At 39.4% G+C, this 22120-nt stretch overlaps 1 protein-coding gene across 5 annotated transcripts in view; it reads left to right on the plus strand.

Moving 5' to 3' along the window:
- The window catches only part of LOC117402986 (serine/threonine-protein phosphatase 2A 56 kDa regulatory subunit alpha isoform), a 116934-nt gene that overhangs the window by 41492 nt on the left and 53322 nt on the right, over nt 1–22120 (plus strand). The window contains exon 1 of one of the 5 annotated variants that reach the window (XM_034004773.3): nt 7966–8081. The exons of the other annotated variants lie outside the window; for them this stretch is intronic. The gene's annotated coding sequence lies outside the window, so the exon portion shown is untranslated. Of the gene's footprint in view, nt 1–7965; nt 8082–22120 lie in introns of those variants that run through there. 5 annotated transcript variants of the gene reach the window in all.

The raw sequence follows: 22120 nt of genomic DNA on the forward strand, positions 1-22120 counted from the left end.
TTAGTGTTTACCTCTAATTTTAGTGTGTGAGTGATTTTTACAGGGTAAGAGAGCCATAATCACAAGTTCTGTTGGTGATGACTTGAAGAAAGCTGGTAAAGAAACTCGGTTATCTCGGTCCATTATAATATTTGATCAACGGTTAGATTAAAGCAAATTCATATCTGGGAAGTTTGAGTAGTCTATTTTAGAGTGCATTAAATTTGGAGTAATGTTTACCGTACCATATTTTTCATTGTTAATTTGGGTGAAATTGTCAGTGTTGTTAACCCAACCGGAGGAAAAAATAAACCTAGCAGGGCTCTATGCTAACTTAAAGTATCTTTAAGTATAGTTAAAGTATCTTAAATATCTAGGTTCACAGTCAGACAAATATTAGGTGCACATAAAAAATGAATGAATAAATAAATAAATAAACCACACAGTTGTAAGAAAGTAACTATAAAAAATTCAGTTCAACACTCAGTTTAGCCACAGGTCTCGCTCTTGAAGACCAATACAATATATCTCCTTATTCAGTTGCAGAGACTGGGGGCAGTAATAAAATGAACTGATTGCTGCTGTTAAAACTGCATTAGTCTAATTTTGTATTATTATAATGGAAATTGTAAACTTGGTTGCTTTTATGCAAAGGAGAATCCGCCCCTAACCAATACGTCATCAGCAAGCTCATAAAAGCTCTGTGTTATTCTTTCATGTCGCTGATTTTTGTTTCAGCTGCTCAATCAAGTGCTGGGAGACTGAAACAGGAGTTGACCGCTTAGAGTCTGGAGGAAGGGCTGCCCTCAGCCACAGATTCCCTGAGGTTTCCCCCTAAAAAAATTAATTATGCGAGTAGGGTTTTTTCCTTTCCTTGAGTGCTGAGTGGTTCGTATTTAGTTCTGCTGGGTGTGTGGTCGGGTTGGACAGGCTGGGCTCTCTCCCACAGTGCAGTCATGTTGTGGGGGACGGGCCGTGTCTCAGCTGCTGATTTTCATTAATTTTTATATTATTATTATTATTCTCCTTTCATGGTTTGGCGGCATCGTCATTTTGGGGGGAGGTGACTCATAGCCACTTTCTGTCAGCGGCACTGGGATGCATGTAACTCTTCATGTATTTCCAGTGGGCCTCGTGCAGGTAGCCGTCGGGCACCCACGGACAAATTTATCTTTCACTCAGGCGTGCTCACAACAGTCATCCGGCCCTGAGCGCCTTTCACAGTTCATAAATCATCCCAGTGCTGTGTAACGTATGATCAACCTGTAGTATATGTTTCAAAAGAGCGCTGTTTGTATTTTTATTTATTTATTTATTTTTTCCTGAAGACAACAATAGGGTAGCAGAGTTGTGTGCAGCAGAACAGACTAGATACTACATTAAATCCAACAATGAACTAGTAGAGTATTATTCTGGTAGAAGTTATAATATGCAATGTTTGACAGCAAGTGGCTACAGAAGTGTTTTTACTAGTACAAATGCTAAGTGTAGTTTTTGTGTGACTGTTGTAAAATGTATAAATTGCTGTCAAGCACGCAATATAATACTATGTTGTTCTTTGTCAGACTTGTAGTCGAGTCCTCAAACCTCAAGTCCAGATCCCGAGTGTCGAGTCGGTATGTCATAGAATAAAGCAAAGAAGCTGTGAAAAGAGATGAATTATTGCTTATTCTACAAAGATATTCTAAAATGGCCTGGACACATTTGTTGGTACCCCTTAGAAAAGATAATAAATAATTGGATTATAGTGATATTTCAAACTAATTAGTTTCTTTGCTGCGCCTGGCACAGGGTGCCTTGAATCTGTGCAGGGCACAATGAAATCTCAAGACTATCAAGGCATTCTGGAGCGAAACGTACTGCCGAGTGTCAGAAAGCTCTGTCTCAGTCGCAGGTCATGGGTCCTCCAACAGGATAATGACCCAAAACACACAGCTAAAAGCACCCAAGAATGGATAAGAACAAAACATTGGACTATTCTGACGTGGCCTTCTATGAGTCCTGATCTGAATCCTATCGAACATCTATGGAAAGAGCTGAAACTTGCAGTCTGGAGAAGGCACCCATCAAACCTGAGACAGCTGGAGCAGTTTGCTCAGGAAGAGTGGGCCAAACTACCTGTTAACAGGTGCAGAAGTCTCATTGAGAGCTACAGAAAACGTTTGATTGCAGTGATTGCCTCTAAAGGTTGTGCAACAAAATATTAGGTTAGCGGTCCCATCATTTTTGTCCATGCCATTTTCATTAGTTTTATTATTTACAATATTATGTTGAATAAAAAATCAAAAGCAAAGTCTGATTTCTATTAAATATGGAATAAACAATGGTGGATGCCAACTACTTTTGTCAGTTTCAAGTTATTTCAGAGAAAATTGTGCATTCTTTGTTTTTTGTGGAGGGGTACCAACAAATTTGAGCACGTCTGTGTGTGTGTATATATATATATATATATATATATATATATATATATATATATATATATATATAATATGTGTGTGTGATATATCTCTTTTACACAAAAACATTGTTTATGTATTTCCCAGTGGAGGCTGGTGGCCAAATGCAGGAGAGGGGGTTGGGGAGAGTAGTAGAAGCACTGTCCAGCATGATGCTGCTGTCAACAAGATTAAAAAAAAAATAATAATAATCATCTAAAATATTCTATATATAATTTAAAAATAATACAAATATATAGTACTATATATGTAATAACCGATTACCCCAAACAGGCAGTAGTGGTCAGTAAATTAACAAACAAAAAAAAAAAAAAAAAAAAAAAAGAAATTGCCGAACACAGCAAGATATTACTCAGCTTAAGTTAAAGCACTGCTGAAGGGCTGCAGCCTCGGGAGAAAGGGACAGGCAGCACAAAATAAAAGCAGACTTAAAACTGTGAAAAAAACGAAGTTGAACAAATAAGACAAATAACATTAATTTAAAGTTAGGCAAAGACAATTTAATATTTAAATAGCTTAAACGTTTTCTGTCTTTCCGCAAAGTAACATGCTATGCAAGACTGAGAAGAGACAAAGTCATGCTGCTCTTATTTATAGCCTTTGTTGTCTTGGCACATGCGCGCTGATCGCCTGATCACCGTGTTCGCTAACCGGCTGCGCTCCATCCAGACATTTTTAAGCCAATCATAGCCAGTCCTGGCTGACGGCTGGCTGCTCCTGAGCATGTGCACGGTGCATTTGGGCGGTCGCATTTCTGAGCGAGCACAGCCTGGCTTCAGCCCATTAAACAGATGGGACGAACGGCATTGTTGATATGCCAGTGTTGAGAGGGGGAATTGAAATGCACAGCACCCAGAAGGAAAGCATAATTCATTAATAAGAGACTGGGGGTTCAGCGAGCAAGCAAACACGGTTAACTGGCCGCCCCTGGTATTTCCCCTTTTGTGTAGGTTCACAATGGAACAAAAACATGTTCATACAAGACAGATTTCTAGGTTGTTATGTTTTTCCCACATCCATAATAAATCATTTTCATTTTGGTAAATTTAAGTGGTATTAAGTTATTCTGTTAGTGTGGGTTTTTTTGCTGTCAATCAGTCCTTTTGTCCTAAGTCTGATAATATCTGCCTGTTTTGACGGTAGGCAATTTTCGACTGAATTTGTCAGGTGAATTCAAATTGACGTTGCTAGCAAACTGTGATGGCGTGTGCTGGGAATGAGTGGAGATTAGAAGCTAAACACAGAATACTTAATCACACGTGACTTTCTGATATGAAAGTATGCTCTAAAAGTATTATTTATAACTTATATAATTTATTTTTCATTTGTTTTTGTTTTCAGTAAACAATTAAATTACATATTTTTCAAGAATGCAGTTTTAGAAATGTATTTCTACAGTGCTTAAACTTCGAACTTGTTCCTTTTTAGAACTTAATGCAAAAGAGGAAAAGTTGGGTTTTGTGCGGGTGTGTTTTACAGCCAGTTGGATTTGAGTGGGGGAGTGTTTACGCTGCAACCTACTTCGCTTCCAATTTCTAATTCTTACTATGATTGGCTACAAAGTATCTAATATTTGTGTAATAGAAAATTTTAAAAAAATAACTCGTCGTTAATATCACTGAGACACGGAGCCCAAATGTTAAGAGTCCGAGTCACACAAGGTTGAGTCCTTTGCGGCCATGACTCGAATGAAATCTGTTTTCCTACAAATCTGTTTTCTGTATTCATTTTCTGAATTAAATGCAACAAGTAAACAATACCTGTTCATTTTTGTCTCAAATACATCAAGTAAACAATATCTCTTCATTTTTTAACATTTTATAATGATAAAAGTTTAAATATAGGCCGTATGTCTTGTTCCAGTAGTTTACAATAGCTTACCTATCTATTATCGGTAAGAAAATATTTATCGGTGCACCCCTAGTAATTTTTTACATTATGGTTTGCGATTGGCTCACTACCACAGCTGAATCAAAACAGGTATTGCTTTTGGTTTGGTGATGAGAGAGATCTGAGCAATGCTTCAAAAATTTAAAGTTGCAATGCATATCTGTGCATTCTCAACCATATGTACTGTTCCTCCTTGAAATCTGTCAAAATACTTTTGAGATTCAGTTCCTTGTTGAACTTAAGTCAGATTTAACAGTATTGAAAATATCTTGCTCTTAATTGTACTGTAATTATTGGTATGTATTTTTTTGTATACAACTGTAAGTCGCCCTGGGTAAGGGCGTCTGCTAAGAAATAAATAATTCTAAAACAAAAAAGCTGTAATTATAACTGAATCTATCCCTTCTAAGCCTATTTCGTCATCGTTTGCATCTGTCTGAGAGACAAAGTAAGCAGGTATTTGCTAATATTTATTTGTGAAGTGGAATGTAGTGTGTTCTTGCATGGTTTTGTTTTCTGGTCGACTTCTGGATTAATTTTGAAATAGCTACAGTGTGATTTATTGTATTAAAGCGTCTGTGCTTTTTCAGGATTACACACTCACACTAGACCTGCACTAACTGGTTTTACCTGCTTCCATTGTGCTACCACTGCATACATGCACCAAAGTGAATACAGTATCTTGCATGTCACTTCTAGTAGCATCTTAAATTAACAATTGGTTATCTACAAGTTGCAGAAATTCCCGTTAAGCTCTACAGTATACTATAAATATAAATATAAGTGCTTATTTTTCCCTGGAACTTATTGCTCATGCATAGTAGCCTTGAACACTAAGGGAACATGTTGCTTTTAGTTTCCCATACAGTGCCTTGCATAAGTATTCACCCCCCTTGGACTTTTCCACATTTTGCAGTGTTACAGCCTGGAATTAAAATGGATTTAATTGGGATTTTTACGATTTGATTTACACAACATACTTAACACTTTGAAGGTGCAAAATAGTTTTTATTGTGAGACAAAAGGTTAAACAAAAAGACATTTGTTGGTTGCATAAGTATTCATCCCCCTGAGTCAATACTTGGTAGAAGCACCTTTGGGAGCAATTACAGCTGTGAGTCTTTTTGGGTAAGTGTCTACCAGCTTTGCACATCTGGATCCTGCAATTTTTGCCCATTCTTCTTGGCAAAATTGCTCAAACCACTCCAGTGTAGCTCTGGCTGTGTGTTTAGGGTCATTGTCCTGCTGGAAGGTGAACCTCCGCCCCAGTCCCAGGTCTCTTGCAAACTGAAACAGGTTTTCTTCTAGAATTTGCCTGTATTTGGCTCCATCGATCTTGCCCTCAATCCTGACCAGTTTCCCAGTCCCTGCCGATGAAAAGCATCCCCATAACATGATGCTGCCACCACCATGCTTCACAGTGGGGATGGTGTTCTCAGGGTGATGAGCAGTGTTGGCTTTGCGCCACACATAGTGTTTTGCGCTAAGGCCAAAAAGTTCCATTTTGGTCTCATCAGACCAGAGAACCTTTTTCCACATGTTTGCTGTGTCTCCCACATGCCTTTTGGCAAAATCCAAACTGGATTTGATATGGGTTTTTTTCAGCAATGGCTTTCTTCTCACCACTCTTCCATAAAGGCCAGCTTTTGTGGAGCGTCCGGGTTATAGTTGTCCCATGGACGGTTTCTCCCATCTCAGCTGTGGATCTCTCCAGCTCCTTCAGAGTTACCATTGGCCTCTTGGTTGTTTCTCTGACTAATGCCCTCCTTACCTGGTCACTGAGTTTTGGTGGACAGCCTTCTCTAGGCAGAGTCGCGGTTGTGCCATATTCTTTCCATTTTTTAATAATGGATTTAACGGTGCTCCGGGGAATGTTCAAAGTTTGGGATATTTTTTTATAAACCAACCCTGATTGGTGCTTCTCCAGAACTTTATCTTGGACTTGTTTTGATAGCTCCTTGGTCTTCATGATGCTGTTTGTTTAGATATGCTCTCTGACAAACTCTGGGGCCTTCCAGAAACATGTGTATTTAATCTGGTGGACTCCATTCAACTAATTATGTGGCACCAGAGCTTTAGGGGTGTCACAGCAAAGGGGGTGAATACTTACGCAATCAAGACTTTTCAGTTTTTTATTTGTAAATAATTTTGAAAAATATGTAGATTTTTTTTTCCCCACTTCGACATTATGGACTATTTTGTGTAGATCAGTGACAAAAAATCCTAATTAAATCCACTTTAAATTCCAGGTTGTACACTACAAAATGTGGAAAAGTCCAAGGGGGGTGAATACTTCTGCAAGGCACTGTAAGGTCAGCAGACCAAAAGGGGTATTTCTACCATCTTCAGACTTTCTGACCATGTGGGGCATGAGTAACATAGCTTTTCCTTTTGCATTTACATGACACATACCCAGTTTCAATTTTCACAATTACATCTGGTTTCTATACTGCATCAAATAGAGGAAACTCCTCCCAGAACTGTCCACTTGAGCTGGAATGACCCCATAGACAAACTGATGGGGGGTCAGTCTCTGCTATAGTCATATTTGTGACAGGACAGTTGCAGTCAAAACCCTGTTTATTTTAAGTGGGATTTTCTGATTCAATACAATCCACACCGCTTTATCGGGACGCGTCTGGGGGGGAAAAGTAAAAACATCTCGAAATAAGGGCCGTCGCAATTAAACGAGAGGCATTTGAGACTAGGCCAGTTTTTTGTTTCTAAATGAAAAGAAAGAAATTGCATCACATTATGATTACATGTTAAATACATAATTTGAAAATAAGAGTCGTGTTTTTTTTCTTTTCCTAAAGAAATGTAATCGCTGTTTTCTATTTCTACATGAAGTGAAAGAATGAGATCACATCTTATCACAAGGCGAGGCACCTGTGATGTTGACATGCCAACATACTTTGCAACAGCAGCCTGAGACCACCTCAATGTGATTTACGCAAGTCACAGTGTAATCATGTAATGTCAGAAATCTGTCTTAATAATCAAAGACTGACCCTGCATTAGAGGCCTACCCTAAGTGATGGCGTGATTTGTGATTTCAAATACAGTACATCTCGGCAGCTTTGATTTAAATCCCATGACCTTTTGGCCAAGGCCTTTCTTCCGTTGGTGTTGCAGCTGCAAATTTTTTGAAGCTCCCCTGGGGAACATGTTCTCTAAAACTAATTGCGTCTTTCACCATGCTTGAGCATACTGTAGCTAGTTTCCAAGCGCATCACTCACAGAAGCATGTGGCGCCAGGACCCAGCAGAAGTCTGCTCCACACGGTATGTAACTCTATACAGTCTGGGCAATAAGGACAGGCTAAAAAAAGCTTTGATTAAACAGATTACAGAGCTTCCCAAGATAACAGTAACTTAAGAAATGCAAGGAGTCATTTTGTTATGGTTAAAAAAAAAAAAAAAAAAAAATAGTAAGCTGTGAAAGGAATGAAATGTACGTAAGTTTGATTTAGTAGTGTATGCTTCTTACCCAGATTTGTATGTAGAATAGAACTCCATTTTGGCGTTCTTATTTTTATAGCATGTTGCATTTTGTAGCCCCTTCTGTGCTCTACTCTGGAGCAGGGATGAGAACTGGAATGGTCAAGTGCAGTGTTTAATGCTGGCACCTGCTTAGAATACTCTTGCTTTAGAAGGGGATGCGAACAGCCTTATCCCTTGCCTACGAGAGCTGCGACAGCTGCCTTCATTACCAAGGATCAAGAACAGGAACGCAGAGGTTTTTTGATTTCAGGATGTGAGGTTTGAAACCAGTCTTAGATATGAGATTTAAGATGCTATGCTAGCCATTTGCCTGTGGCTGCTTAAAATGTTTTTTTTTTAGTCCCTACATGTAGGACACTATATATTGGTATACAATACAACACTAAAGTAGTGTGTGGTGGTGGTGTGTTTTTTTTTTTTTGTTGTTGTTGGTAATTAGGGTTTACAATAACCTTAATCTCTACAGGATTTTCCTCAGACTATTTTGGTTAGATTATATTTCCTCTGATAAAACATACATTTAAGTTGTATATGTGTGATCTTGTAAATACTTGATTTTATTATTTTGAGTGTCAATCATCAAAAATATGAAGAAACCATTGCTGTGGTGACATGTTGAAACATGTGTAGTGTAGTGTGCCCAGATACGCTTGCTGTTCTTGTAGTTGGGAGTCTGGCGTCATGTGGGGATTGTACTTGTTGTTTTGAAGTTGCATCCCAAAACACGATTTAAATATAAGACTCGCGGATTGTCTCTGCCTATAAGCTTCATAAAAGTGTTGTCACCATTACCCCACATTTAGATCTAGTACATACAGTAAGTAGAACAGTATAGTTTTACAATCTTGTAACACGCTACAATTCAGTACAAAAACAACATTATAACACACATCATAGACCCTTTTGGTTTAGTATGTTAATTATTTTAAACACGTTTACAGCAATCTTATATTATTATTATTATTATTATTATTATTATTATTATTATTATTTCTAGTACCTTTTTTATTTACAGTCATTTGCATACATAGTGTTATTTAATTGTTAAACCAGCACAAAATGTGTGAGCACTGTCTGAACCTTTTAATTTTGTGTGTGTGTGTGTGTATATATATATATATATATATATATATATATATATATATATATATATATATATATATATATATATATATATATATAAAAACTGTTTACTTTAACTGTATTGTTTTACTGAAGGGTTAGCACAGGTATGCATCACACCTACTTAAACGTAAAGCAAACGGAGTAGCTGAAAATTAATCACTGGGGCACATAGTGCACTCTGTGGAGCCACGTTTTAACTAGAAATAGATTTTTGCCAACATTCCTCATAGTTTATTCAAGATATTTGGCACCCAGCAGAAACTAATTTTACCTGTAAAGGTCATAAATATATTTGTCAGTAATTTTCATAACTATGTAATTGTTGACCCCTGTTCTGAGTCCATGCTGTCCTTAGGTGCTTGTGTGACAACAGAAAGGCCAGGTACCCATTGGGCTCGAATCGGTTGGGTACTAATGAATCAAAGCTTGAATCATTTGTTTATCTTTTGTAGTGCTCCTTTTTCTTTCTTTCAAAGTGTCCATGTGGTATAAAATAACCCCAGAGGACTTTAGTATTACAACAGCTTACATTTGAGGGGGTAGTGCCAAAAAAATAAAAAGCACTGTGCCCGATATTTTGTGGCAGTTCCTTTAAATAGAACCCCTAAGTTGCACCCTCAGCATGTCACTGTGATGTGATACTATCACGTTGCAAAGATACCACATTTACAAGTGGTAGCAGAATTTCCTGCATACGTAGATCAGGCTTCACGTGAACACAACATAATTGGCATGCATATCCACAGTACGCAATTCAAAAATACATTTGCTTTAAAGTATTTACGTGTTTATTGGTACTGTAGATATGATACATGGGAATCTGTCTTCCTATTGCAAGTCAAGCCTACACAATATCCTTTCGTTACTGGTGGTGACATTTCCATAGTGACTCAGAAGTGCCCTGTGGGGTTCATTTTTTGTATGTGTTCTAGTGATACAGGAGCTGTTGTGATTCTTTCCTTGTCTGAGGTGTTTGCAGTTTATCCTTTTTTCAAGAGGATGTATGTATTAATTACATTTTGTTTACATGCACAGTAGTACAATACAGAACTTCTGAACCACAGATGAAAATGAAAGCATGGAATGGAGTTTTGCTGAATATGAAACCAAAATATAAATACCTATATCTGTGACTGTGTCACAAAGACGGCCGGAGTGGGTGGCGTCAGACCAGAAGCAGGAAATAAACAGACAGAGAGATGTGGTTTGGTGAAGCTGGGTGCGTGATCGCGCTCAGCATTTAATAAACAGCACAGAAAATAAAAGGTTTGAAACAAAACACAGGACACGGCACTATACGCCAAAATAAAAAAGACAAACAAAACGTACTAACACACAAACGGTGCACGGAGACAAACACAGTGAGTAAAACCAAAAACAAACGTTACGATCTTTCTTTTTCACTATTTAGTTTCTCCTTCTCCACACTCGTTCTCCACTCACCGAACACCTAACCCTGAGTGAAAGAAATGTGCATCTATATATACTGTTGTGCTGGGATTCAATTACTAATTAATTATTCACTTGAATCCCAGCACGTGGATTAATTCTGTGCAACCCCGTGCTCACATATTACATTTAACCAGCACGTGAAGTGATTTGTGCCCTCCTCGTGCCTAAATACAAATCTACACTTTTTAAATACACGTGAAACACAGACCCGCTTATATCCCGTGTACCAATCTATACACCAACATTAACACACGCACGCAACACACAACACATAATATGCACACAGGGGCGGGTCACATTGCCACATATACCCCCCCCTGTGCAAAGCACACATGGCCTCAACGGCCACCTCCCCCCTTAAAAATCCAGCAGTCCAGGCCAAAGTCTGGGAAGGGAGGCTTCCAGGGGCATTCTTCCTCTGCTGGTTGTGCTGGGCAAACCAGCAGGCATTCTTCCTCTGCTGGTGAAGGTGGGAACAGGTGCCTCTCAGGCTTCGGATTCCCGCGGTCCCCCCCTCTGGGCGCTGGACGCTCGCGGTCCCCCCGTCTGGGCGCTAGTTCCTCCTCTTCATACTGGGTGGGGCATATGGCTAACGTGTGCCCATAAGCCCCACAGCCAGGGCATAACTCTGCCGCGAGGTTCTTTAAAAAAACCTCCCAGCCATCATCCCCGACCTCCTCCTTTTTGGGCTGTGGACGCTCAGGCTCCTCCCGCTTGGGCTGTGGACGCTCAGGCTCCTCCCGCTTGGGCTGTGGACGCTCAGGCTCCTCCCGCTTGGGCTGTGGACGCTCAGGCTCCTCCCACTCAGGTACTGGAGAGGGCAGCGACTGCTCCTCTCCCTCTTGCTCACTGGAAGGCATCCCTCCCATGTCTGCAGCTAGGTACCCCAGCACCACCATGGTGAGGTCACGAACGGATGCCGGGTTGTGTTGTTGCTCCCAGTCCTCCCATCGTTTCCCATCTCGCATCTGCAGCGCGTGAATAACCCAGGGGTGCACCAGCCAGTCCCATATTTCCCGGGACGGTGGGGAACCCGGTGGCAGTGGGGGTAGAGGGGTGGCTACTGCCCCGTTGTGGCTGTCCTCCTCCCAGCCCGGCATGCAGGATGAGGGCTGCAGCTGTTGTTGCTGCTGCTGCTTCTGCTGCTTCCTGCCGCTCTTTCTTCCCATCCTCGCTTTACTATTTTTTTTTATTTTTTTTTTTCACAAAACCCCCTCTCCTGGTCTGACGCTTGGAGGCGCTATTACCCCACTTCTGACACCACGTGTCACAAAGACGGCCGGAGTGGGTGGCGTCAGACCAGAAGCAGGAAATAAACAGACAGAGAGATGTGGTTTGGTGAAGCTGGGCGCGTGATCGCGCTCAGCATTTAATAAACAGCACAGAAAATAAAAGGTTTGAAACAAAACACAGGACACGGCACTATACGCCAAAATAAAAAAAGACAAACAAAACGTACTAACACACAAACGGTGCACGGAGACAAACACGGTGAGTAAAACCAAAAACAAACGTTACGATCTTTCTTTTTCACTATTTAGTTTCTCCTTCTCCACACTCGTTCTCCACTCACCGAACACCTAACCCTGAGTGAAAGAAATGTGCATCTATATATACTGTTGTGCTGGGATTCAATTACTAATTAATTATTCACTTGAATCCCAGCACGTGAATTAATTCTGTGCAACCCCGTGCTCACATATTACATTTAACCAGCACGTGAAGTGATTTGTGCCCTCCTCGTGCCTAAATACAAATCTACACTTTTTAAATACACGTGAAACACAGACCCGCTTATATCCCGTGTACCAATCTATACACCAACATTAACACACGCACGCAACACACAACACATAATATGCACACAGGGGCGGGTCACATTGCCACAGACTGCAAGACAAATCTCGAGAGTCATCTTTTTTTTTTTGTGGTCAAACTGCTTGACTATTCAAAGGTTATTTCAAAGATAACTGTTTTTCCAATATAACATTTCTATGCTTATGCTGTATTCCTAAACCCCTTAAGAAAAAAAGCAGATGATCTAGAGCAGGGGTGTCCAGTCACAGTTCTGGAGGGCGGTTCCACTTCAGGTTTAACAGGTAAAATTATAAAATTAACTACTTCAGGGTCTTGATGGAGGTTTTAATTGGTTCAATTAAACTATTTAGAACAGGGTTGGAACAAAGACCAGGAGCTTGTTTCTATATTGCAAGATCGTAAGTTCAAAGAAGACAGGTCTTTCGACCAGTTATCGCCTGTTTCTATATTCCAACAAAATGTAGTTGGTGTTGTGTTCCAATATGACATTTAGGCTAGCACTTTGTACTCCCATGTCTGAAAATACAGGAACCACGCAACACAAGGAATGTATTTTGAATGGTCTTTGAAAATCATATTTACGTTATCATTAGTCATTTAGGAGACATAAACTATAGGTTTAAGTGACCTAACATCCCATGTTCTATCTAATTTATGCTGTATATGTAATGTTATATATTCCCATGTAATGTACACATTTGGAACTGCACCATAAACACAACATTGTGTTATATAGACTAATTCAGAGTTATTGTCTAATTTAATATTGAACTAAATCATTATTAAATATGTAAGAACTCGAGACACATTTAAAAAAACAAAATATAATAAGCCTAATTTAAGTGAAATTGTGGGTTGTGTTAGGAGACAAACCAGACAGCAACAGAAAGAAAACATACTAGCAGTACAAATTAATAAGGATATTATTTATATTTTAAATTAACTACTGTGTAACGTTTTCCTCAAAGAGGATAAAAATGACTAAAAATTGCAAATAAAACAAATGCTGCTAGCGGGCCATAACATGGGATCAAGCAAAAAAAAAAAAAAAAAAAAAAGGTGGAGACATGAATGCAAAAAAACATGCAGCCACCTTACCCTGGTTCACACTCTCGACAAAGACACGGCAATTGGAGTATCGGGGATGTCTGTCAGTCTGCCTCTTCAAGCGTTTCACTGTAATTGGGGCTTCTGTTTTTTGAGTTTTATTAACCCTTTGCGGTCCATTTATTCAGCGTGTCTCAGGCGCGTACGGTCCAATTTATTTTCACACGCGCAGTTTATTTTAGACGCGCTGTTTCACAGTAAAACAGGTTTAAAAGACACTGCATATCAACAGGACACTCAGTACTGCATCTCCAGCCCCACCCCTTGTTAGCTGTATTTTTAACATACCTCTTCATAGTCGTGCATACTGATAAATCATCTCCTGATCACTCGTTTTATCACCAAACTCCTCAATAATGCGATCCAAGTCATTATTTAATCACTATAACATCTAAAAAAAGCTCTGCAAATTATTATTATTATTATTTATTTCTTAGCAGATGCCCTTATCCAGGGCGACTTACAATCGTAAGCAAATATATTTCAAGTATTACAGTACAAGTAATAATATAATTAAGAGCAAGATAAATACAATGACTTTGGTTCAAGCAAGTACAAGTGTGACAAAATACAATTCAATAATACAGCAGATAAGTGTCAGTGATAGTTACTTACATCAGGATATGATTAAATACAAAATACTACAGATTAAACACTTGGCAGATTACAGTACTCTGAAGTACAGGATTAAATGCAGTAAAATAGGGGGCAGATAAGAGCAAATAAAGTGCATTTAAGGAAGGGTGATAAGTGTCCCAGGGGAAAAACAGAGGAGTTCTACAGGTGCTGTCTGAAGAGGTGAGTCTTGAGGAGGCGCCGGAATGTGGTCATGGACTGGGCAGTCCTGACATCTATAGGAAGGTCATTCCACCACTGCGGAGCGAGGGTGGAGAAGGAGCGGGCTATGGAGGCAGGGGAGCGTAGAGGAGGTAGAGCCAGTCTTCTAGTGCAGGCGGAGCGGAGAAGTCGAGTGGGGGTGTAGGGAGAGATGAGGGTCTGGAGGTAGCTGGGTGCAGTCTGGTCAAGGCATCTGTAGGCTAGTACAAGAGTCTTGAACTGGATGCGAGCAGTGATCGGGAGCCAGTGGAGTGAGCGGAGTAGTGGAGTTGCGTGGGAGAAGCGAGGCAGAGAGAACACCAGGCGGGCAGCGGAGTTCTGGATGAGCTGGAGCGGACGGGTGGCGGACGCAGGGAGGCCAGCCAGGAGGGAGTTGCAGTAGTCTAGGCGGGAGAGTACCAAGGCCTGGACCAGGAGCTGGGTGGCGTAGTTGGTGAGGAAGGGTCGGATTCTTCGGATGTTGCTCAGGAAGAATCGGCAAGTGCGTGCCAGAGTGGAGATGTGCTGGGAATAAGAGAGGCAGGGGTCCAGGGTGACTCCGAGGTTCTTAGCGGAGGAAGAGGGAGAGAGTGTGGTAGATTCCAGAGGAACAGAGATAGAGAGATCAGAGGAGGGGGAGGAGGAGGAGGGAAAGAAAAGGAGGTCAGATTTAGAGAGGTTGAGTTTGAGGTGATGCGAGTGCATCCAGGAGGAAATAGCAGACAGACAGCTAGAGATACGGGAGGAGATGGTGGAGTCAGAGGTGGGGAAGGAGAGGAAAATCTGAGCATCATCAGCATAGAAATGGTATGAGAAACCATAGGATGCGATGAGGGGGCCCAGGGAGCGGGTGTAGAGAGAGAACAGGAGAGGACCCAAGACTGACCCTTGGGGGACTCCAGTTAAGAGAGGGTGAGGTGTGGAGGTTGCTCCACGCCAGGTTACCTGGTAAGTGCGGTTGGAGAGGTAGGAGGAGAATCAGGCCAGAGCAGTGCCAGAGATCCCCAGGTCAGCGAGAGATGATAGTAGAATAGAGTGATCAACAGTGTCAAAGGCAGCAGAGAGGTCGAGGAGAATTAGGTCAGAGGAGAGAGAGGCAGCTCGAGCAGACTTAAGTGAGTTGGTGACAGACAGGAGGGCGGTTTCAGTGGAGTGAGCACAGCGGAAGCCAGATTGGAGAGGGTCGAGCAGAGAGTGGTTGGACAGGAAAGCAGAGAGCTGGCGGTGTACAGTCCGCTCAATGTCTGTGATATTCTTTGAGCGCTGGAGGCAGAAGCAGCTGTCTTGTTTGTTTATGTCCGTGTTATGTATGTGGTGCTGGGGCTATCTGAATTTATGAGATACGCCCCCCACCCCCTCCCTTTTTTGGGGGGGAGGGGGGGGGGGGGGGGCTTCTCTCGGCTCCTATCGGTCTCACTCAGCCATTGAATGTTTTTTCGTCTTTTTCCGGAGAAAAAACGACTAGAGACCTGTTTTTTTGCGTCTTTTTAATGATGTCGGACCCTGTCCGACATAGGACCGCAAAGGGTTAATTGTATTTTTCGGTGCTTATTTATAGCTATTTTCGAGTTTTATGTAAATCCTTTTTTTTTTCAGGGCTTTCGTTTTTGATATAATGTATGAAATTTAGTGTTTTTCAGTTACTTTCCAAAATGCTTGAGGTGTGTGTTTTTTTTTTTTTTTGTCAAAATAACTTGACAGTACTTGCACACTTAAGTTGTACCTTCTTTCCTTTGCTGTTTTCCACAACAAAATCCCTAATCACTGGCACATTTCTACTGGGATTCTTCTGATCTTTAAATCCCACTTACAAGCCTCCATCTTGATTTGTAATCTCGTTTTAAATCTTGCAAGCGGAGTCTCCAATAGAAATGTAAGAATGTGCTGTCACTCAGTAGTTGGGGCAGGTTTAAAGTATTCATAAGAAACTTTACAAACGAGAGGAGGCCATTCGGCCCATCTTGCTCGTTTGGTTGTTAGTAGCTTAGATCCCAGAATCTCATCAAGCAGCTTCTTGAAGGATCCCAGGGTGTCCGCTTCAACAACATTACTGGGGAGTTGGTTCCAGACCCTCACAATTCTCGGTTCTTTTCTGTTCTGAATGCCCCTTTATCTAATCTCCATTTGTGACCTCTGGTCCTTGTTTCTTTTTTCAGGTCAAAAAAGTCCCATGGGTCGACACTGTCGATACCTTTTAGAATTTTGAATGCTTGAATCAGATCACCGCGTAGTTGTCTTTGTTCAAGACTGAATAGATTCAATTATTTTAGCCTGTCTGCATACGACATGCCTTTTAAACCCGGGATAATTCTGGTTGCTCTTCTTTGCACTCTTTCTAGAGCAGCAATATCCTTTTTGTAACGAGGTGACCAGAACTGAACACAATATTCTAAGCGAGGTCTTACTAATGCATTGTAAAGTTTTAACATCTTGTTGGCCTTTTTTATAGCTTCCCCACATTGTCTAGATGAAGACATTTCTGAGTCAACATAAACTCCTAGGTCTTTTTCATAGTTCCCTTATTCAATTTCAGTATCTCCCATATGATATTTATAATGCACATTTTTATTGCCTGCGTGCAGTACCTTACACATTTCTCTATTAAATGTAATTTGCCATGTGTCTGCCCAGTTTTGAATGCTGTCAAGATCATTTTGAATGACCTTTTCTGCTGCAACAGTGTTTGCCACTCCTCCTATTTTTGTGTTGTCTGCAAATTTAACAAGTTTGCTAACTATACCAGAATCTAAATCATTAATGTAGATTAGGAATAGCAGAGGACCTAATACTGATCCCTGTGGAATACCACTGGTTACCTCGCTCTATTTTGAGGTTTCTCCTCTAATCGGTACTCTCGGTACTTTCTGTTTTCTACATGTTAACCACTCCCTAATCCATGTGCATGCATTTCCTTGAATCCCTACTGTGTTCAGTTTGAGAATTAATCTTTTATGCAGGACTTTGTCAAAAGCTTTCTGGAAATCTAAATAAACCATGTCGTATGCTTTGCAATTATCCATTGTTGCATCCTCAAAAAAATCAAGCAGGTTAGTTACACGATCTGCCTTTCCTAAAACCATGCTGACTGTCTCCCAGGATATTGTTACCATATAGGTAATTTTCCATTTTAGATCTAATTATAGTTTTCCATAAGTTTACATATAATAGTAGTCAGGCTTATCGGTCTGTAGTTACCTGGTTCGGTTTTGTCTCCCTTTTTTGTGGATCGGTATTATGTTTGCAGTTCTCCTGTCTGTCGGTACAACCCCTGTGTCAAGAGACTGTTGCATGATCTTGATTAGCGGTTTGTAAATAACTAAGCTGATCCCTGGAGCCAGCATTACACTTCAGCCATTAACACCAGACAGAAGGATATCTACATCATCATATGGAAGGAAACGTAAATGGATGGAGACACATATGGATCACATTAGTTTACTGTAAAGCTACGTCTTAGTTGGTGCTTATCTTGGCGAGAGCCGAGTTCAAATCAGCATGAAGTTTTAACATCTACTCTCGTGTAACGGAAATCATTTCTTTGAGTACTATTGGGAGGATCTCATCTGGCCCAGGGGATTTGTTTATTTTAAGAGCTCCTAGTCCCTTTAACACTTCTGTTATGCTGAAGTTATTTAAAACTGGATAGGAACAGGTCGACATGTTGTGTGTGTTGTCCGTATCCTCCTTTGTAAAAACTTGTGAAAAGTAATCATTTAATATATTTGCTATTTTTTGTTCTTCGTCTATGATTTTGCCATTTGTGTCTTAGATATTTAACCTCCTCTTTGAATGTTCTCTTGCTGTTATAATATTGGAAAAACATTTTGGAATTGGCTTTAGCCCTGTTAGCAATATTGATTTCTCTCTCTCTCTCTCTCTCTCTCTCTCTCTCTCGCTCTCTCTCTCTCTCTCTCTCTCTGCCTTTTTAACTTCCTTTATGACTTGCGTTTGCAGTTCCAAGTACTCTTTCTGTGTACTTTGTTTTTGGTCCCTTTTTAAATGCTCTGTAAAGTGCCTTTTTTCGCTGAATATTTTTTTTAAATGGATCTATTAAATTGTTTTAGTTTTAGATTTGTCTACTTTTGGGATGTAATTGTTTTGCGCCTCTAGTACTACATTTTTAAAAAACAGCCATCCTTTTTCTGAGGATGTTTTGTCTGTTTTACTCCAATCTACTTATTTTAGTCTCTGTTTCATACCTTCATAGTTTGCTTTTCTAAAATTGTAAACCTTAGCTTTAGTCATTACTTTTTGGGTTTTAAAAATCACTTCAAATGAGACCATGTTGTGGTCTGAGTTTGCCAATGGCTCTCTGACCTCTGTTTTTAGTTATTCTGTCTTTCGTTATTTGAAATGACTAACTCAAGGCAAGGGTTGGGGGTGGGGGTGGGTGGAAGTGTTATCAATTAAAACCAAAAATCAGAAGCCTTAAATAGATTGTATTTTCTCAAATAAATGCCAGTATTAGTTGTATAGCTTTTGTTATTTTGACAGGTTTACCGTTGTCCTGACAGATTCTTTTAAAATACCCAATACAGAGTGTACACTGATAGCAAGTCTATCAATTAAAATCTCCTTATTTGTAGCAAAGAAAAAAAAAATCTTAAACCCAGTCTTTTATTTAGTAGTTTTCTCTTTATTAGGATGCAGACAGCTGATCCACGACTAATTTAACATTTAAAGGGAGGTAGAGATTTGGAAAATAACAAGCCCTAGTTATACACATAGTGTTTTAAACTTCTGTAGCCCTTATAAAGGTTACCATGGTAATTTTACACAGTAATATTACACTTTTTTCAAATGTTTTTCCAATGTTCATACTGTGCATTTAGTGAGGTGGTTGTTTGTTGGGGTGTTTTTTTTTTTTTTAATTGCTCTTCCACCATACCTCCTTGTACATTGTGCTTTCACATATTACACTGTGCTATGTTACATTTATTTTATTTTTTTTTTAAACTAGAACTTTTATTTTTCATCTTTGTTTCCCTTGGTAGACTGTGAGGGGAGTTTATTTAAGCGATAGTGCCCATCGATGAAGGCTCTACCGTGTGGTACAGTAGTTGAGCGTGTCCAGAGTTAAAAACGCGTCTTGTGCCAAAGGCTGTTAAATATTCATTAGCATGCATACAACTGTATCTGTCTATGTTTTAGTTCTCCATGACAGGGCACCATAAAAAGCTGCATTTTGGAAAAGCACTAATTGTGTTATTTTTTTTAATGTAACAGTTACAGAGATTTGTTTCTTTTTTGAAAAGCAGCAATAGGATTACCACCTTTTGCATTATTATTATTATTTTTTAATTTAACCGGCTTCGTGTAAATGAATACTGTACTGTAGATTCTCATTTGATAATTGGCCCATTTCTTAGTAACCCAACACTAAAATAAAATTGCCTAAGTTCTGTATTTGATTAACTTTCTTCAGTGGTGCAGTATTATACTGACTTTCAATTTTTAACTTTTGATCGTAATGAAAAACACATTTTCTTTTTACACTTATTTCCTTGTCAAGGCTGATAATCTAACTGAGTTTCCCTGAGCCATTTGTTTCATGCAGAGAAAGTACAGTACTAAAGCAAAAAAAAATCTGAGTAAAGCTTTGATTTATATTCGCAGTAGTAGTTTGTGCCAAACCTATCCAATAATAATGTGTCGGACAGAGTTGAAAGGTCAATGCGTCATGTAATTTCTTTGGAATCAAGAATTCAGAGCCAGCAATTAATGATTCTACACTCTGTAGGCTCAGATAATACCAGATAGATTCTGATACAGAAAAAAAGTATATATAAAAAAATATTGGAGCAACAAAACTCATAAACCATTTGTCAACCTCATAAAAGGTAAGGGAGAGGTACAACAAAGAAGACATTGAAAACTATCTGTCTTTTTTTTAATTCCAAAATTCTACCATCTTCCTGTTTTATGCTGTAGGACAAATATAAAAATAGCATTTTCCATTTTTCCATTTGGTGGTTAAGATTGTGCAAACCGAGGGGGGAAAATGGAATCTACTACCGTATTCCTTCGAATTTAAGAAACAGCCCAAATTTACCACCCTCAATTTGAGGAAAAAATAAAGCGTCCTTTTTTGTTGGTGACTTTTTTTTTTTTTAATAGACTCATCACTGTACTGTACTCAAATTTTAAGACTCAGGATATTTAAGAAGCAAAAAATGGTTAAAGTGTGTCTTAAATTCCAAGGAATATGGTATTTTATTTCAATGGTAACATTTTGTAATAGTTACCCATTTTCTAATTCAAATGTCAGATGAGGCCAAGTTTGTCCTATTTTGAGGACTTGTCTTACTTAATTTATTGGGAGAGAAGGCTGCCTTATAAGACACTGCTGCCAAAGGGGTTTAACGGACAAAAAAAAATCATCTCTGGGCGGCGAGACTTTGAGCTTAAGGCTCTCGGATGAACATTCTGTACAAATCAACTCTGGTTTCATGATCTTGTCGTGTTTAACAAAATGCATATTTGGTAAATAGGCTTGTGCCCCAGTGTGAATTAATAGGTGGTTTCTTTGTTACGCTTCAAGATGAAAATGTATTGATTATTTGACTTATGCTGGCATGGTTATGGTGGGAGGGGTGCTGTACATTGGTACATTTACTGTGGGACTACCCTCCAATCTAGCGCTACTGGTCTGGTGTGGTTAATGCATTGTCTGAAACGTTGGGGGTTGAACAGTATGAAGGTCACTCTTGAAATCAGGACTTGCAGGATGTGTTGCAGTAAGAATACCTCTGTTAAAAGGGGAACAAGACTAAAAGGCTAAAATATGCACAAGAACACAGAAATTGGACTATGGAACAATGGTCAAAGGTGCTTTAGGCTGTAGATGGATGGACAACGACACCTGTGCCTTCTGCCAGTTCTGTTGTCAATTTAACTCTTGTCTTTCTATTCCTTAAGGATCTTATCTTCAAGTATTGCTCATCCTTGTTAGACAGCTTTTTGGGTCTTCCAGTCCTGGGTTCGTCAATTACAGATGATTTTTCTATGTACTTGTTGATTTATGCTACGGATACCACACCTTGAAAATCGAGTGATGCAAGCTATTTCACTCAATGTTTTTCCTTCCTTATGCAAGTCAAGGTTGTTATAACAGTAGAAAACACTAGTGGAGGCTTTGAGTAAATTGTTGATGCTTATAAAGCATCAGAGTAGAAAAATGCAACATGTCTAAGACTTTTGCACAGCAGTGTGTGTGTGCGTGTCTCTGTCTCTCTCTCTCTCTCTCTCTCTCTCTCTCTCTCTCTCTCTCTCTCTCTCGCTATAATTTTTTATTTTTTTTATTTTAATTTTTTTTTTTTTTTTTGACACTGCAGGAGCTTGTAACTCAAGCACCATTTTAATACTATAGTGCTACTTTGGATGTTAAATTTATTATTTTGTTTTGTGTTTTCACACTGGGCACTGCAATTTCTTACTTGCAGAGATTATGTAAAACCCTTTTAATTTAGTGGACTGAAAATTCCATGTGTTTTTTTTAGATATTTAAATGTAGTGACTTTTTATTTGAGAGTTTTTTCACCTCTAAATGTGTTTTTTCATGTGGGTTTGCACTGCACACTGCAGCTTTTAAAGTTTAGTGTTTATTTTGTGAAAAGATTTGAAATGACAAAACAGTAGACATACTGCAGCAGCTCTGAATTGTATTTCACCAGTCCTTAAATATGTTAACTGCACTTCTTGAGTCTTTATCATGACTGTGTGCTGTGCGCTACCATTGAATTTTAAGCATGCCTAATTGTAATCGTAATCTATCTACCTAATGTTAAATGCTCCCTCTGCAATAATGCCTGTAATTTCGACTCTGCCTGAACCAATGCTTTATCCTGGTATTTACTGTTATCCTGGAGCACAGTAAAATCTGTCAGCAATTCAAGTTTTGAAATTTGATATTGATATCTCTTTCAAATTGAACAAAGTCCACAATCCTTTTAATTATAACCACATTGCTGTTAA

The sequence above is a fragment of the Acipenser ruthenus genome, chromosome 5 (assembly GCF_902713425.1).
Source record: "Acipenser ruthenus chromosome 5, fAciRut3.2 maternal haplotype, whole genome shotgun sequence".
Taxonomy (NCBI): domain Eukaryota; kingdom Metazoa; phylum Chordata; class Actinopteri; order Acipenseriformes; family Acipenseridae; genus Acipenser; species Acipenser ruthenus.